The following is an 18,031-nucleotide window of genomic DNA, read 5'->3' as shown; positions in this document are numbered from 1 at the left end:
AGATCGATTGTCGGGCGTTTTCGTCGGAGCGACTTTGTCGGAAGGATCGTCTAGAGCGTAGAGCGTGCAGGAGGTAACGCCCGAAGGCTGGAGAATTCTGGCCGGTGAAATAGAAGTAATCTCTGGAGAAGTTGGTGGAAGTAACGGGGGTAGGAAGGGGCGGTGGTGGAGAATGGCGAACGGCGGAAGTGGACGGGGGTTGGGAACGAACGAACGGAAGTGGAAAAGGGAACGGCGAAGAGAAAGCGGAAGGGCGGCGCGGAGTTGTGGAAGAGAGGCGTGGAGAGGAGAGGAGAGGAGAGGAGGAGCGAGTGGGTGGATAGAGGAAAGAGGGCGAGGAAGGATGGCGGAGAGGCAGGGCAGGGCAGAGAGGCTGGAAGCGGAACCGGAAGCGGAAGCAGGGAGCGCAGGAAGACGAAGCGACGTCGACGTCGGCGTCGGTGGCGGCAGCGACGGCGGCGGCCCCGATACGGCGGAAGCGTCGCGTTTGCCGGAAGTCGCCGAGGAAATGAAATGCCTCCCAGCCAGCTAGCTAACCCCTGCCGAGCTCCTCGTGCTTCTCCTCGTTTGCCACACCTTCCTTCGAGATTCTCCGCTGCCGCCATAGCCTGGCAATCTACGTGGCGCGGATCGAAACCGCGCTCCATAAAATTCCAGCTCGTCTTCCGTCTGTCGACGACGTCGAAGCAGTCGCGAACACGGCCGATTATTATTATTATTATTATTATAAACGCGCGGAGACGATTTTTTCCAACGAATACGATCGAGAATAAAAGAGAGAGAGAGAGAGAGAGAGAGAGATTGGCGGCGAACAGGAAGCCGCGTATATAGGAATCGAAAGAAACGATCGAACAAGAAACGCGGAGGTTCTCGAAGAGGTCGGCCCTGAAGAGCATTAAGCCGCGGTACCGGTGAAAGGCGAATAACACGAATGCCTTCCAAGTCGCATGGTTTCTAGTTCTAATAACGCTATTATTCTAACGCGAACCCAGTCCGCCTACCGACTTACCGCTTTGCCACTTCTGTCTCGTATCGTCGTATAAGCTCTCTCTCTCTCTCTCTCTCTCTCTGCCCCTTTCTCTTCCATCGTTACGTCGTCTAACGCGTTAGGTCGGATAATACGAGACTCGCTCGATCCGATCGCTCGACGATACTTTAACGGCGCAAGGTCGACTTGGTTAACGAACAAGGGGTTGTTGCTTCTCGGTGCATTTTCGGTGCATTTATTATAAAGTCGAGAAAGTGATACACGAACGAAGGTAATTTAACGAAACGAATTAATTTATAGTACGGCGTATTTCCCATTCGACGAATTGGAATTTGCATAACCGGTTTTACCGAAAAGTTTCTCCAAAAGCAGATTAATAGAAATTAATATCTTAAATCGTTCAAAGGTTTTAACGATTTAAGTTTAACGATTATAGCGTCAAATTTTATCTCGCAAATTGCAAAGGTTGAATTTCGCGTGCGCTCTGCCGGAAACATTTATTTAACCGGATTCCATTTTGCAGCGCCGAACGACTACGCGTATTATTATTACAAACGTGCAAAGAGCAAGTGGAACGAACGATAGCGAAATAAATGTATTTAAATCGCGTAAAAAGTTTACGAATGGCGATATTTTCATAATTTCCAAACCGAATAACGCGTTTCGATAAATTTTCACGGCTGCGGCGAATCTGCGGCGAATACGTAGCAAAGTCCCTCGAGAAAGATTCGAAGCTGATCGAAGATAGTCGATGCGAATTTCCTCGACGCGTACGTTTTTACGTATTTGCTCGGTCGTTCCGTTTTTTAAGAAAGATGGCAAAATGAGAGAATTATTAAAGCGTTTAATCGTTGCTCGTGGGAACCAAAGTCCTGGCGAAACTAATTACGGCTAGCGAACGATAATGATTTTGTCGTCGCAGGAAGTCTGGTGATTTTTCGTGCGTGGTCAGGGGGACGATCGCCTTTCCCTCCACGTTCCTCGACCCCTTCTTCGCTCTCTTTAACTCGCCGTTCAACAACCTGTCCCTCGTATACCTCGATCAAACGAAGAAATCCGCGTAATTCGCACCATCTTCTCCCGCGACATACTTTCCACCGTTTGCTATTACGCGTGCCTCGTATTTTCCGTTGGTCGGCGTCGTGTAATTTTATTTCTCCCGCGTAACGCGAGACTCTGTACGGGAAACACCGATATCGTTGGCGAGCACGGCGGTTCGGGGTGCACGGTACGTGGACAACGATGCTTCTCGTCGTTGGCTTTTCCTCGTTAGCGCGGTTGGAGCAGCGCAGCTGGAAACGGCGAGGCGACGGAGATAGAAAAGCGACAGGAGCGAGGAGGGGACGCGGCGGACCGGCCAGGGAATTGGGTTAGCGGCATAAGGTGGATTGTCATAACTGGCGCGTTACTTCTCGCAACGTAAACGATTATATAACGGCGTTCGGCGCGTAAACGACGCCGGTGTCCGAGTACGCCTTAAAACGGCTTAAAACGCGTTCAGCCGGAAGCGGACTTTCTCCGCCGCTTCGGCCGCGCCGCGCCGCGTCGCGGCAACCTTTTCCAACTGGTGCGTCGCGTTCGACTCTGTCCTCTTGCTTCCTCCGCGAGGTTGCGCGTCCTCCTCTTCTGCTCTCTTCCGTTGCTTCTTCGCGTCTATACGTTGTAATTTCATCGCGCCAATTATATAAAAATGCGAGTTTCCATTTAAACGTACAATTTCGTACGCATCCGTTTGTACGCGAAATCGGAAAAGGAAATATGTTCGCGCGTAAAGAAAGGTTGTTCGGGGCAGATCGGACGCTGCGAGGTTTCGACCCTTCGCGTCGCTGCTTGTATCGTACTTGGCCCGTTGGTCGCATCCTCGGGGTACGAGGGCCCGTTTCCGAGAACCGGGGAAATTCGGTATTTTCGGGTAGCTAAACTATTCGCGCGTTCGTTTTTTCCGTATCGAGATGTACGTCGTCGCGTTTGCCGTAATTGCCGTAGACCGGTGTCTGGCGCGGCGTCCTACGCCGCTACCGTTGTTGCAAAATCGCAGTTTGTTTTTATCCGTTTTACGTAATCCTGCCGATGATCGATATCATCGGATATTCGATGCTCCATGTTGGAGCGTATAAACGATACCGTACAGCTCGGCCCAATTGCTACAGGTTTCTCGAGCGGAGAGAGGGTCGTAGCGTGTCCTGCAGCAGTTTACCCACCATGACATCACCTATCACGCTCGCTCGAGCATGCCGCAACACTCTGCTGCCTACCTGCTTACCTTTTCCAATCTTTTCCTTCCCCTTCCCCTTTTTCCACCCTTCTTCTCTTTCCTACCGATTTCCAATCCTTCCGATCGACGTCTACTCTCGTCTACCGCGTAGACGGTCACGCAGAGATCCTGTAAAACGGAAACGTTACCCGGTCGGTCTTCTCTTCCCGTTCGTTTCCACTGATTTTTTACGCGTTTGTAGGAAATCGAAACACGCAAAGTAGGCGCGCGTCGAAAAGCGTTGGGTTTTCTACGAACGCCGTCGCTCCTCTTTCTCCGTCCACCGTCTCCCCCACCAATCGCATCTACCATCGCGTACACACACTCTCTTCGTGATTTTCACTCGGCGAGACGACGTAAGCCGCGCATAAGGTGAAGGTATCGATTGCGCAACATCGATATTATGCAACCCGTAGCGGTTTCCTGCTGTTATCTAATTATCCGGAGTAGAGGAACTCGAAGAGAGGAGGTCGCGCAGCCAATAACGAATCTAATTCTTAGGCGCGCGATCGCAGCGTAAACCAGCCAGCTTCCTTGCGCTTTCGTTCGCCTTGTCATTCGCGAAGCGAATATGCCGATAACTCGGTTCCGCGTCTCGATCGATTCTTCTCGATCCACGGATCGAAGGTGACGCGCGTTGTTATCGCGCGCGGCGGTTGGCAGAATTTTCGCGGCATCGTAATTCGGCTACGCGGCCCACGGTTTGAGAAGCCGAGTGTCGTAAACAAACGATAAATTTACGCGGCGATATTTATCAAAGATCTAGCAGAAACGATAGATGGGAAGGAGGAAAGAATCCGAGCGGTTGACTCGCCTATTTTGTTTGGATTAGGTCATCGAGCTTTTCCAGTCGCGATATATATCTGGCTGATATATCGATACACGCCTACGTAGCCACGTGCTCGAGACACCTTCGAGAGAGAAAACGGTCGATAATTCCCGCTGCCAGGCTCGTTTCTCGTCCCTCCTGTCCAATTTCTCCCTCTACTCGGCTATTAATAATAGTAATTAATAATAGCAATAATAACAACAACGATCTCAGCGACGGAGATGTTACGACGAAATGGAAGAATAACGCTTCGACGAATAACAATGCCGATTTTCGTCGTACTCTCGTATTCCGTGGCATCGATCGTTCGGCGGCTACACGTTGCTAAACCCTGTCTTATGGATCGTTGATCGTCGATCGTGGTGCGTACAGCCGGCCGTGTATACCTGGCTCTATTTGCATCTACGTTTCTGGTATATACGGATCTATTGCTTCGAAAGTGGCACTTTGTTACTCGTCCAAGTATTAGTCTTCCGGACATTATGGACGGATGGGACGGGACGGGACGGGACGGGACGGGGAGTACGCGTTGGTTACGAGGAAACGCGCGAGATAGCCAACCTACTCCGCAAATACGCGGAGTGGCTGCGAAGAAACCGTTGGATTAGAAAGAAAAGGCGACGGTGATCGGCGAGGTCGTAACCGACGAGGAGAAGAACCATCGTCTGTCGGCGATGGTCGTCCAGGAAGTAGGTGCGTCGAACGTAGTTCCTACTGCGGAGGCCGAGACGGTTGTAATAGCGATCGGCATTGTCGTGGTTGGCGTATGGTCGCGTTCGGGACAGAGACGAACGCGGATAACAGAGATAGCCGAGGAAAGAGGGAAAGAGAGCGAAGCTGTTGGTAATCTGTGGGATAGGACGAAGAAGCAGCGAGGCATGTCCGAAGGAAAGGAAGCTCCGCGGACCTCAGTTCCGCTCGGTTCTCCTCTTCCTCCATCTCGCCGGTTCCCAACCTTTCCGACGTTTCTTCTTCGCAAATCTAGTCGCTGCCGCCGCTCTTAGCCTCCGTGTAAATCCACCATCTTGCTCTCTCTCGTTCGCGTCCATCGTGTCCGCGCGATACGCGATGATCGTACGCGTAAGAAACGTTTCTATCGACAAAGGCCCGTTTACGCCGAAAGCTACGGAAGAAACGTTTCGACGGATCTATCAAATTTGCCAGTGTGCCGCGTAGCGCGTTAATTCGGTATACCGTCGTCGTATTTATATCGATTCTCGCGAGAACGTGTTACGAAGGAACTCGAATTCCTAGCGTCTATCCTCGTGTCTAGAGACGCGTCTATGCGAGGTCGACTCTATTTTCGCCCGGGTATCCGTCAGCTCGACCTCTTCATCCGATTCCGAGGAAATCCTACGCCCGGCTTTCTTCCACGCTTGCTCGTCCGAAATTTCGGCCGATTGCCAGCAAACTCGCTAACGAATTTCAAATTTCTGCCTCTTCGTCGACCGATCTCCGAATCTCCGGATCTCCGGATCTCCGGAACCCAGCCGCGTATTTCTTCGCCTATCGTCCGTTCGTATAACGTATCGTTGGTGCGTGCGAAAGAAAAAGGCGCGACCTTCTTTTCTTCTCTTTCTTTTTTTTTTCGTAAATTTTCAGTTTCGCTGGAAAAAATTCGATCACGCGGAGCACGCATATAGCCCGAGCCCGGAGCAGGAACGAAAGTTCGAAAGACGGTCGATGGAAGCGAGATTTGGAAAAAGTGTGACGAATGCCGGCGTTTGAGCGACGCGAAGAGGCCGGAAAAGAGAGAGAGAACGACGCCCTACGCTGTACGCGGCGAGATGTTCCTCGAGGCGCGCCTCGAGACCAGGTTTCGCGCGAGGCCGTCGGATGTCACGAGACCTACTTATAAAAGTCGCTGTAGAGCGGCGTTTGGAACGGCACCGATGCCGTTCGTCGCTCGTACGCGAGAGGAAGAAGGAATCTGGAACGGATCGATGAAATTTTTCTAGCGACGAGAAAATGGAAACGAAAGACGTTTCCTTATCGATAGGAGGGCGAAGCGCGTGAATCGGCTACGCGATCGTCTCGAGGCGAAGCGGCACGCGGGACTAGCGCCAGTTCGAAACGAGTACCGAGCGAAAAGTACCGGTTGCAACGGTACGGTATCGCGTATTATCTATAAGTTGGATTCGTCGGTGTATGGGTGGCTTTTCACGTGGCTTGGGAACGCACGGCGGGCCCGTTAGAGGCACGCGAACAACACCGATGCGTCGATTTACACCGGCCGTTTTTTCCATCGCTCTATATATACTCTTCGTAACTGGCTCGCTTATCAAAAATCGTTGTCCGATCGACGTATATTTACTTTGCGCGCATAACCGGCGGTAAATTTTCCCGGCGAAAACGAGGTCGCGAATGGACAAAGCGTAAGTAAGGAGCGTCGAAACCTTTCAACCAAATATTTAAGACCCGCGTATACTCGAACGAGATATCCGTGGAAACGTAACATCCGTCGGTGGCAGGATCGGTCCTGTTCGAAGCGCGCGGCGCGCGTATTCCGCGTCGTCTCGAAGCTGTCGAAATATTCGCGCGTTGACGTAGCTTACGCGTTCGGTGAGCGATCGGAGATCTCCGCGTGTACGCATCGGCGGACAAGGATGGTTCCATGGTTGTCCGTTTGGGCGGTTGCGCGACGTAGCAGAGTCGAAAGGCTAAGGCGCATACGTAATGCGTATCTAGAAGCGTGGGAGCCATGCTCGAACGGCTTCCTCTCACGGCACTGCCACGCTTTATCTCGCGTTTATAAATAAGCCAATATCTCGCTCTTCTTCTCCGTCTCGCTCGCTCTCGCTACCTGTCCCTCTTTCTTACCGCCCGTCTCTCTCTCTCTCTCTCTCCGTCTCTTTGCACGCTCTCCGACCGCCTCTCTGTCTCTATATGCCTCTTTCTCGGCTCGAATAACTCGAACGAGCGACTCGACTAGAAGGAGGTGCGCTCTTCAGTTCCGGCTTCCAGCCACCCGAGTCTATTAATACTCGATTCTAGTCTCTAGTTCGCTGCCCCTTCCCCTGCCTCTCACCTTGTCGGCCCACCACCTCGCAACGTCTCGCCGCTCTATCGCCGGTCTTTGTCTCAACCTGTTCGCCCGTATCGTTCGTCCAAGCTGGTCCAAGCTGTTATCCGCCCGGCCGAAATCCTACCAGGGTATACGTACAGGTTCTCGCGGAAATTTCAAACTTATTTTTGTTCGTCGGAGCAGCCGACCGCGCTCCGCTCGCTCGCCGTCCACCGTGCCGAGTAATTAAAGTAATGGATATTTGGCGCGATAGATTCGCGCGATTCGAGCGAAGCATCCGGTAACGATTTCGACGAAACGATAACCGAAAGGAAGACGGAACGATTCGATAAGGCGAATCGAACAAAGAAAAGCTCGCGTCGACGCGACGTTGGCCTTTAACGCGCGTTCAAAGTTGTTTCGCGCGATCCGGTTTACGCGCGGAAAAGTATTCGATTCGAGCGAGATACGCGCAAAGTTTACGCATAGCGTGCCGCCGCTCGTTCGCCGTTCTACGCGTAAAAATAAGTCGAAAAGGAAGAATGGCACTTTTTCGCGCGACGTTTCGTTTCCGAGAAAATTCTGTTCGAAAATTTGGCAAGTATACTTAAACTCGGCTAATTCCGGACCGAGTGGCGGCGAATGATCGACAGCCGGGTCGTACGGCGTTCGAAGATGAATCGATAACGCGGGAACCAATTTTTCTCGCCAGACTTTCCGTTTTCGGGAAACGTAAGTTCAAAGACGTATCGCGCGCCTGCACCGCGTCGTACGACGACGGTATCGGACACCGTGCGAACAGCTGACGGACGACGAAAGCAGATTTCTCCGATAGTTTCGCGGGCGTTTTAGCCGCCGATCCAACGTTCTATATACGTACGTACATGTATATACCAGACCGACTTGCACCGTAAACGGTAAACTATTGGCGATAGGCGCGTTTCTGCGCTTTCAAACTTCTCGCAAACGGCGATTAAGACGATACGACGAATGGCTGGAATAATATTTGTCTGGACGGAAGCGAAATAAGTTAGGTAATTTATCGAGCTATCGGACGATTAGCGATGCTTATCGAAATTGCAGTCTCGATTTCGGCGCGAGTAAAATTTGTTTTGCCCGTTTCGTAATTCGAAATAATCAATCGGTTAGATACGTCTCGATAGATAGGATCGGCCGATCGATCAAAGCGAGTCATATTCGGTAGGAACAACGTGTTTCCTCGTACGTAAATAATCCCAATATCGACGTCGAATCGACCGAAACGAAAACACCTTGTTTTCGAGAAAGATTACGTTTTCTGGATGGTTGGTGGTTTCGCGTGGACGGATTTTTACTTTCGTTCTCGTTGTCGGTACACGACGGTGGTGGCAACGGTTAACGAGCAGGAATGCGTTTTTGTCGCGCGTCGAAGGTGAGTAAGCGCGCGATGTTCGCGCGATTATCGGCAGCGGACGGAATCCGTGTCGACGCAAAGCGGAATCCGCGTGGCCGAGGAATGCACTCAATTATGCAGGACGCTCGAATCACGAGGCGAAGATATTCTAGTCGCGTGTCCGCAACCAAATCGGTTTCGATCGATCGCGGCTATTGCGAGAATTATCGCTCTCTCCCTTCGCTTCTTCCACCTCTCGGTCAAACTCGCTGGCCGACGGTCGCAATTTCTCGTCTTGGTCGTTCCTGTTGTCGCTGGCGCACGGCGAATGACAAATGCCATATAATCTCGTTTAATTGCGCGATATAATGGCAGATCGGTACGTAGGATAGGGGTAATCCGGCTGATACCGCCGGAATAAATCGCAAGCCATCCTTACCTAATAACGGTGCAAAATCCAACGACTAAATTCGTTCCTGTTTCCCCTATTACCATTTTCTTATATTCGCGTTTAAATACTTTGCTTTTACCTTCTTCCTTTCTTCCGACCGTCCGAATTTATCTTGGCCGGCGATATTGGCTCTCGCGGACGACGCATAGAAATTTTTGATCGCGACTTTTCGTATTGTCGCGGAACAGCGTGAAAGCGTACTTCGCTCTCTACGTTCTTAGAAATTCGTCGCGCGTAATATAACGATCCGTAAGGAAAGAACAAGAACAAAATCGTTCCTCTCGCTACTTAAAAGGCGATAAGCGATACTCGAGCATTTTTTTTTTAAAGCGCCTCTTTGCTTTCAATTAAGAAATTATTTCTTAATCCGACGATAACCGCTCGTGTTTTTCTGATAAATAATTTCGAACGGGAGAAGTCGCCGGCAAACGATATTATTCGACGGTCGAGTACGAGATATCACCGTGAGATAAAAATTTCACTGATTAAAATTCCTATCGACGCGCTACCGTTTCACGCGAAACAAATCGGATAAATCGGATAAACGTTGGAGGTAAAGGCCACGAATATACACAAATAGGCGAGTTACGAAAGCGAACGCGCTCGAGACGACGTAAAGAGGCTCCGCTGCTTCGTACACGGTGCAATGAGAATTGGAGCAATTTGCCCAGAGTACTAAGATAGCGTACCTTCGTTTAGGACGGCGCTTCCTAAACTTTCCCCATTCGCGACCCCATTTTGCCCGGGAAAATTTTGCGTAACGCCGGTTGTATACGTAGAAAGATACATAAAACAAGCGTACGAATAAAACATCGATCGATAATAAACGAAAGAAGTTTAAATTTAAACGATCCTTTGCCACGTTTGTAACGTTGCCACTTGTTATCATTTCCTTTTACGCGCAACCCTATCGATCAAAATCGCAAAGATCGAGAAACCGGGAAAATTTCCACTAAATGTCTCGATCGTCGAAAAAATTCTCACTCGCGGCTCTCTACGTCGAAACTGTCCGTGTCGTTGTCCGAAAAGCAAGCGAGTAAACTTTAAAGTTTCGCCTGTGATATCGATGGACGAACAAAAGTATCCGCGGTGCTAAAACATTTGCCACGAGTAACTTTCTTTGGATTCGTTATTTCGAGAGGATCGAAGACCTTTTCTTTTCTTTCATTTCCACCTTTATCGACGTGGTCCTTTTCAGCCACGTGGTTTGCCAGTTTTCCGTCAGACAACTATGAGACTAGAAGGAATCTGTGGCCTGGCGGTTTTCATAATTTCATAACGTAAAAGTTGTCCCATGGGTTGCACGCTTTTTCCGTACGGCGTTTAACCGACAAATTGATATTTTTGCAGGAGGAGTTCGATGTTGGCCGCGAATGTTCGACGCGACGATCAAACGGGTGTCCGAGTCCGTCTGAGAAATCGTTGGAGATTCCGTTCCGATTGCGGGAAAAGAGGAAAAAGTTGTTCCGGATCGTTTAAAGACGGACGATCGAGGTGCTTCGTTTCATCGGCTGGTGGCGGTTGGACGAATTTTCACGGCCCCGTGATCCCATATGGGAATGGCCCGCGGTTTAAGAAGCCCCGACGCGGAGGACAGGAAAGATAGACGAGGAGAGAAAAGTTTAGTAATACACGTTGGTGTTGGCGCAATCGAGGAATTCCTCCTGTGAGTCGAAGGAAGGAAATTGCGTTGCCCAATTAGAAATCGCGGGAGACCGCAGAAAGAAAGGCCAAGAGAGAGCGAGCGATCTACGAGGAAGAAGGAGCGAGCAAAACCGCGGAGGGGCAGAGCGAGAGACGGAGGAAGGGAAAAAGGTTTCGAAACATCGTACATACTAAGTTGCCACGTTTGTACGATTATCTAATTCCGTGTACCTTTTGCTCGTTCGAATGCACGCGCACGCGCCTAGCCATTTTCTCAATTTCATCGCCTATACCGATTCGTTCGGGTAGCGCGACTCGTATCTTTTGTTCGAATCTTGGATCGATCGTCGCTGTCGGCTAGATTAATATCGACGCGATAAAAATTAATCGCCGCCGTTTCTCTCTCTCTCTCGTTTACGTTCGGACGATCGTCGTCTCGCGTAATTCGCCGATTTAGATTTCGTTTCGATGTCTCGAATTCTCGCTCTCCCTCTCTTTATTACACGTTATTCGTACGCGATTCGACTTTTACGGAACTTGACTACGAAAACGAATCTTGTTCCGTCTCGAGTCGTCAACCTTTTCGTCTTTTACGATGACCATTCGTTCGATGCAGCTTTTAATTCTCCCAATTTGCATCTGAAAACGCTCGGTGACGATTGATGTTTCGATGTTTATTTCGTCGAATGATCGAGCGTACGAAAGAAAAGGGAAACGTAAACATGAAAATACCGCCTTATCTCTCTTTGTCTTTTACGCGATAAGCCTTACAAGATTAGAGTTGAAATATCTTTTAAATTAATCGTCTTTCGACTCGAGTGCCTGAACACCTTTTTCTAGACGATGAAAAAATGCATCGACGCGAAATTGATAGGAGCACTGTCCAAAGAGCCACGTACGATGCCAGTAAATCGATAGATTTGCGATAAATTTACAAAAAAAAAAAAAAAAAAAAGTGTTTTAAACATTTACGTAGAACGGTATAGGCGGAAGAAATTTATTAACGATATGGAACGATCGACATTGTCCTTTGTATAATATACGGTAACGCGCGATGACACTCTTAACGTTTCAAGGATGAGAATATCTATTATTAATCCCGCGAGATACAAAAAAACAATGATATATCCTTATCGCGTATTATATAGCTGGCGTTATCGCGTTCTTAAAAAGAAAGAAATTTCTCTTGCGATGTAATTTTTCATCGGACGAACAAAAGTTGGACGAATGGACGTTACAACGACATTGTCTAATCTTCAAGCGATATCCGTACGTTACCTCTACGTATTAAAATAGCAAGCGATTATGAACGACGTTCTATCGGATATCGGAACGAATGGATATTTCGGACTGAAATCGTCGATCTTGCCGGAACAACCGGTCGTGTATATATATAAAAATATATAAAAATTTGTAAATGCGTAAATTCGTGGTTTACGCGTTTATCGATCGCGAATGATCTATTTATGGACGAGTCGCGGATTTAAAGTAACTCGATAAAAAGAAATATTACGCGACGAGCGCATCTTCCAAGGACCGTATCTGGTCGAGAGATTCGAGGCTTTCACAGGTCCGATCGTCGTACATACTCGACAGCTGTTGGAGACTGTCGGCTAGAAGCTGCGTCCAACGGGAATTTCCGTCCGGCGTTTCGCCGGTGTTACAGCCATCTTCCTCGGGGTCTAAAAACGCAGGTACATACACGGTTAACGCCGATCGGCATTAAGCGCGTACTCGATCAAACCACGAGGTCGTAGACCCCGTAACGATGATCGTTGCACGTAAAATCTGTTACTCTCTGTTACTCTTTCGAACCGTGCCGCGGGCCCGGCTTACGAGCGTTACCGTCGAAAAAGCGTACAAGTTCGAGTGAACGAAGCGGGCGTTAATTCCGCGAGTACGATGCGCTCGAATGCTAAATGCTCTTGCTCCGCAAACGGGAGAACGGATGATGGAAACTAGTCTCTGGGATTCACCGAGTTCCTCCTCCGATCCACGGCTCTCCTTCTCTTTCTACTCGTACAGCCGCTCTTCCACCTTCTCCTTCTGTGTTCTTAAGCGATTACGCCACGGCGTCTCTCACCTCCGTCTAATCCTGTATTATAATGTACGGCGCACGCTCATACACACACACGCGCGCGCGCGCACAAATGTTAGAAACGAGGCGACTATCGAACAAAACGGAATGGAAAAAATCAAAGTTGAAGGAGAAGTGGAAGTGAAACGAAACTGTAAGTGGAAAGACGGAAGAAACGGAGAGAAAGAAAGGGGAGGCGAGGAAAGATCGGGAGAATGGAAAGGTAGAACGATCGATCGAGGGAAGAAAGAAGAGGAGAGTGGCGAAAACAAAGGGAAAGGGGTGTGCGGAAAAGGCGAAGAACGAGGATAATAATATCGAGTAAATAAAGTAGGAAGCGCGGAGAGCAAAACGAGACGGCGAAGAGGAGGAAAGGAGAGACAGAGGAAGAAGAGAAGGGACCTTTGGACGATGGAGGGGATCGACGTCGTTTCAGTCGTCCTCCCGGATGTGCAGCATCATTACACGGCATTCTTCGAGGCTGCAAGATCTCCCTTTCTTTCTTCCTTCGGCCGATGCGTTGACGTAACCGCGACAAAGCAAATTCCTCTTCCCAAGACGCGAAACGCTCGGAATTCTGATCGGTCTGGTTTCAACCGTGTACTCCGAACGGCTTTTCCAACCAAGAGTATTTTCAAAACCACCGATTCTCTCGTACGCGTGACTTTGTACGTTTCCAAGCGAGCCTTCGAGTCTGTAAAACTGAGCGACTTCGAATCTGTAAAAAACGTTGTTACGCGTATTTGTTCAAAAGCTGGAACAAATTTCATCTTTGGTTCGATCGGGTCTGAAGCCCGAGTTAGTGGAATCGACGATAGGTCAAGTCGGTCTCGGTAGTCCAACAATCGTCTTTGGTTTCTTTCGCGTTTCTTTGATTTTCGTTGCAATTCGCTTTCCCTGCCGATTGCTCCAATTTTCTACCATGTACGCGCACGACCCTCTCGTCAATCTGCCTCCTAATACGCTATTTATATTCTTCTTCCATTTGTCATTTCCTCTCTCCACGATACTTTATATCGCAAAACGTATAAGACACGAGTGATTTTGCCAAATATCGGCGGATATCGCGATACCTGTGGCTAGCGGCGTAATCTCGTGTAGAAATATCGAGTCGTAAATGATTTTTTTTTTTTTTTTTTTTTTTTTTTTAGTGTGACGCACAGAGTTAAAGACGATGTTATTGGGCGAGCCGGATTTTCCGGCAGTTGTCAAGCAACGAAAAAGGTTTTCGAGGAGGCGTAACATTAATCATGGCACAGGTATGTACGAGCGAGGACTCGGGGTCAAAATCTTTTTTCCTTCTGAAAGAACGATGATCCACAATGGAACTCCTCGGAATCCTGCTTGCTTGCTTGCGCTTACATCTGATCGATCGAAGAAAGGATCGTCCTGAAAAGTTACCGGCTCCTTTCTACTACCCATCTCGGGGACCTATTAAATCTTGGACTCGAATTCCGAAGGATCTTGTTCTAAAAGAACCACCGACACGATATTTTTCGAGAGAAATGTTTATGAATAGCCGGGCCTCGGATCCGCGCCGCTTAAATTTGTGTCAAAATTTTTTTCAATTTCCTATTTTAGCCGCTGACACTATGAAAACAGCGCTTTTTTCTTCCTCGTTGTTCCCCCCCCCCCCCCCGACACTTGCCTCTATCGACCGCGTTTGATATTTCCAAAAATATGGTCGACTCCTGCGCCTCGAATTCACCTTGCGCTACGTTTAAAGCTTTGTAAATGCAGCGACTCGTCTTTTTCGCGATAAAACAAATGTCGGGCAATATGGAATTTCCTAAATGTAGTTTGCGGTTCGACGATGAGTCGACTGATTTAATTGACTAATGAATTCCATGTTTCCGTCTTTCTCTCTCTCTCTCTCTCTCTCTGCCACTGCCTCTCTTTTCGTAGGATCCCTTAGATAGGGGAAAAGGGAGATAGAAGGAAAAGATCGAGCGTAAGAATCGGTAGTACTCATAAGCCAGCCGGGATATAACAGGTAAAACAGGTTTGTGGGCGTCCTGAAACGTGGGCTACCTGCATCGTTTCTCGGAGGGGTCCTTCTTCAAACTCGCCTGCCGATTCTTGCGGAAGAAAACGGAAGAAAGGGGAGAAACGCGGCACCTATGCACCTGTTCGTTAAGTAACGACGATTAACGTCTCGAAACAGCCGCTCCGTGATTTTATCATCGAGGAAACTATGACGCGTGTATACAAGCGGCAAGAAATTTCAATTTTTTTTCTCACCCGACATGCTTGTAGGGAGAAACGATTCGGACAAGAGATTGTTTCACGTAAACGATTGAAAGCGATCCGTTGCGATTAATATCGCGACGAATCGAAAAATGTAGGCGAGTTGGACGACAACTGTAAAGCGATAAATCTCCAAACTGTCTTCACCATCGTTGGACGATCGTTCGATTTACTACGATTAATTTATTGCTCGCGATATGACGGCGAATGCTATGACGAATTAGATTAAACGTAACGCAAGTTTCTACCGCGCGAACAAAGTTTCCATGGTTTTATGTAAAATTGTTTGTACGATCGAACCTACGGATTTTTCGTTTTGTTATCTAATCGATTGCCGTTACGCGAGGCGGTTTATTACACATGGACAATTTTCGACTTGCGACTCGCGAAATTTCGCTAATGATATTAATTCGTCGATTAATCATCGTCGATAATATCCTAAAGGTTAAATAAAAATTCGGATAATAAAGAAAGAGAGATTACTCTTTTTAGAGGTCGTTGGGATATCGACTCGTTATATCTTATCGGCTTGACAGAATTATTTGACGTGACTACTTTTCGTCGGATTCGGTAATCTAACGTTTCGTCAGGTCGACAGACACCTTTTCGGCCACGAAACTCGAAAATTCCTTCGGTTACACGAAAATAAATTGAATGCCACCTCGCCAGTTCGTTAACCCCAGGTCGGTTCTCGTTCGTGGTTTAACAAGTTCAAGCGTTTTTCCAACGTGACGAATTCGCGCATTGTACAGATACGCGGATCGCGACAAAACGTTCGTACGGATATCTTAAAAAATTTGGCTTTTTCTCGAACCCGGAACAATCGTCGGGTTTTACGCAACTCGGAAACTATGAACTTTCTCTTGGAAGCGCAACATTTTTCCAATTGCAACGTTGGTCCTAAATTTAAATAACACATGATCGAATCTATCCGGCGATAAATGAACATCTCGGTTGTACGATCGATGATCTTTCTCTGCTGATACAGCGAACGGAAACTATAATTTAAAGGAGACATTTGCAATTTCGAAGAGATGAACGCATAGACGATGCAAATTTCGCTACTAATTCGATGGAAAACGAAAACGGAGAGGCGAAAAGAAAAGAGATATAATAAATGGGCATCGATTGGAAAAAGTGGGGTTCGACCTCGGGGAGACGTCGGAGCTGGTGGCAAAAAGGTAGGTTCGCGTCGACAGTGAGGATCGCGATTACGAGGAAGCTACGAGGAAGTCGGTGAAGCCCCCTCCAACGTCCTATGGTATTTCCCACTCGATTACAACGCTTCGATTATTTCCGTTCGCGCCGTATAACCGGCCATCTATTCGTCCTCGTCGGACTCGAAGGGTCGCGCGTTCCGGTGGTCCATTTGTCTCCGTTCGTCGAACGCGTTATACGGCGCGGCAAGTCCGGCGCATGCGCACCATCGCCAGTCTCTCATGGCGCGCGCGAGAGGAGTGGGGTGTGTGGCGGCAAGCTTCCAGCGGAGATCGCAACTTGCGGCTCAGTCGCTCGCCAGCTCCGACACTCCGTGAGTGGATCTTGTCGCGTAGTCGTTGTCGCGCCTCTGAAAGACTCGAGTCGTGTCCGAAGTGAAAGGAAATCCGTTTCGCGTATCCTCCTCGAATTCGTCTACCGCTCGCCGTAGACCCGCGGTAACCACCTGTGGAGAAAATAGGGTAAAAAAGACGGAAAGAAGAGGAGAGGAGAGAGGAGAAGAGAAGAAAAGAGAAGAGAAGAGAAGAGTAGAGAACGGCAGAGAGGGAGAGTGATATTCGAGTGGTGCCGACTGTGATACACTTAGCCGCGTAGATAGCTCTGTGATATACGCGTATACACACATGGATATTTCGATAGCTGTGGACTTTTCTCGTACGGACACCGAAAGCCGATATTCGCGTACAGATATCCGCTGAACGTTTAATCGTTGTTGTTGAACGGGGATCTCTGGTTGTGTGCGAGCAACATAGGGGATCCGTACGATTAGCGGGGATATTGGAATGGGTGTATAAATAAATACGTAGAAGGTGCGGAAGAACGGAGAGGTAAAGAGGGACGGACGGACGGACGAACGGAGAGAGATAGAGAAGAGCAGCGGAAGAAAAGATACACGTGCGCGTGGTCGGTGTCTCGAGGATACCTGTGGATGCCAGGCTGTAGTCGCGACGTATTAGGGCGCGGATTTCTGCCCGATGACCGCCGAGGGGATTCGCTTCGACTCGCTAACCGATCTACACCATTGATATTACGCCGCATCGGACGGTTTATCGGCTAAGCCGCGATCGAGGTAACCATCTTATTTTTCCTTTCTTTTTATTTCCACTTTCGCGTAATCTTCGTTCGACGTAGCTGTTTAAAACGGCTACGCGAGGAAAATCCAACGTTCGTCTTATCGTTTGGTCTTTTCCTTCTTTCCGCATTTCCTATCCTTTTCTTCGCCTGTAATTCGGAAATACGCCCGCGATGCGATCTCGACTGCGGGATTCTTTCTAGGTTATGTAAAAGATTCGAATCGTTGATAATTTCAGGCATAAAAGCTTTCCAACTTTTCGTCGAAACGCTTTTGGTCGTACGTTACGAAACGAAAAGTTTATTCGATTTCGACATTTATATCCGAAAGCACGAACGATTTGACCGATAATTTTCAAATTGCCAACAACTTGTTATCGTCCATTAGAATCGCTATTGTCCGTCAATCGAGTTGCGAAATTAATCCGACTTTATCGTTGATGTAAGATTTTGTTACTTAAATGCCGAATGCCCGATGAGTTCGAAGATCTTTTACCTTCCTACGACAATGACGCATGCTGAGATCAATTATAATATTACGATTACACGTTTTTTATCCTATTAAATACGATGAATTATGGAGTTATTCGTAGAATATTTTGTCGTTTTAATGAACGGTCTATTATTTATGACGACAAAAGATACTCGTATCGATCTTATCGGCCTAGTTTATACATTTTCCGGAAGTACTTCGTATTCAAATTAAGATACAATGCACGATATCGCGTAAACAGCCAAAGCAAATCGTTTAAAGTTTGTCTGTGCCCGCGATCGAGCTTGGTTGGACCAAGATCGGTTTGGTCGAGGATTTTCCAGCGTCGTTCGACCGTTGTGGTTGATTTACACATACATATTTATACGTTGTTTATCGACGTG

The 18,031-nt window shown here is 48.3% G+C and overlaps 1 protein-coding gene across 5 annotated transcripts in view; it reads left to right on the top strand.

Annotated features, from left to right (window-relative positions):
- The first annotated feature begins 13,755 nt into the window (after window positions 1–13,755).
- The window catches only part of LOC100651145 (ets DNA-binding protein pokkuri), a 31,763-nt gene continuing 27,487 nt past the window's right edge, over window positions 13,756–18,031 (top strand). For 3 of the 5 annotated variants that reach the window (XM_020867459.2, XM_012318031.3, XM_048413604.1), the window contains exon 1: window positions 13,775–17,153. The gene's annotated coding sequence lies outside the window, so the exon portion shown is untranslated. Of the gene's footprint in view, window positions 17,154–18,031 lie in introns of all 5 variants that reach the window. The other 2 variants (XM_048413607.1, XM_003401892.4) reach the window with 2 other exon arrangements.

Source organism: Bombus terrestris, chromosome 17 (assembly GCF_910591885.1).
Source record: "Bombus terrestris chromosome 17, iyBomTerr1.2, whole genome shotgun sequence".
Taxonomy (NCBI): Eukaryota; Metazoa; Arthropoda; class Insecta; order Hymenoptera; family Apidae; genus Bombus; species Bombus terrestris.
The sequence above is the reverse complement of the archived record's forward strand: the minus strand, read 5'-3'. Positions and strand labels throughout refer to the sequence as shown.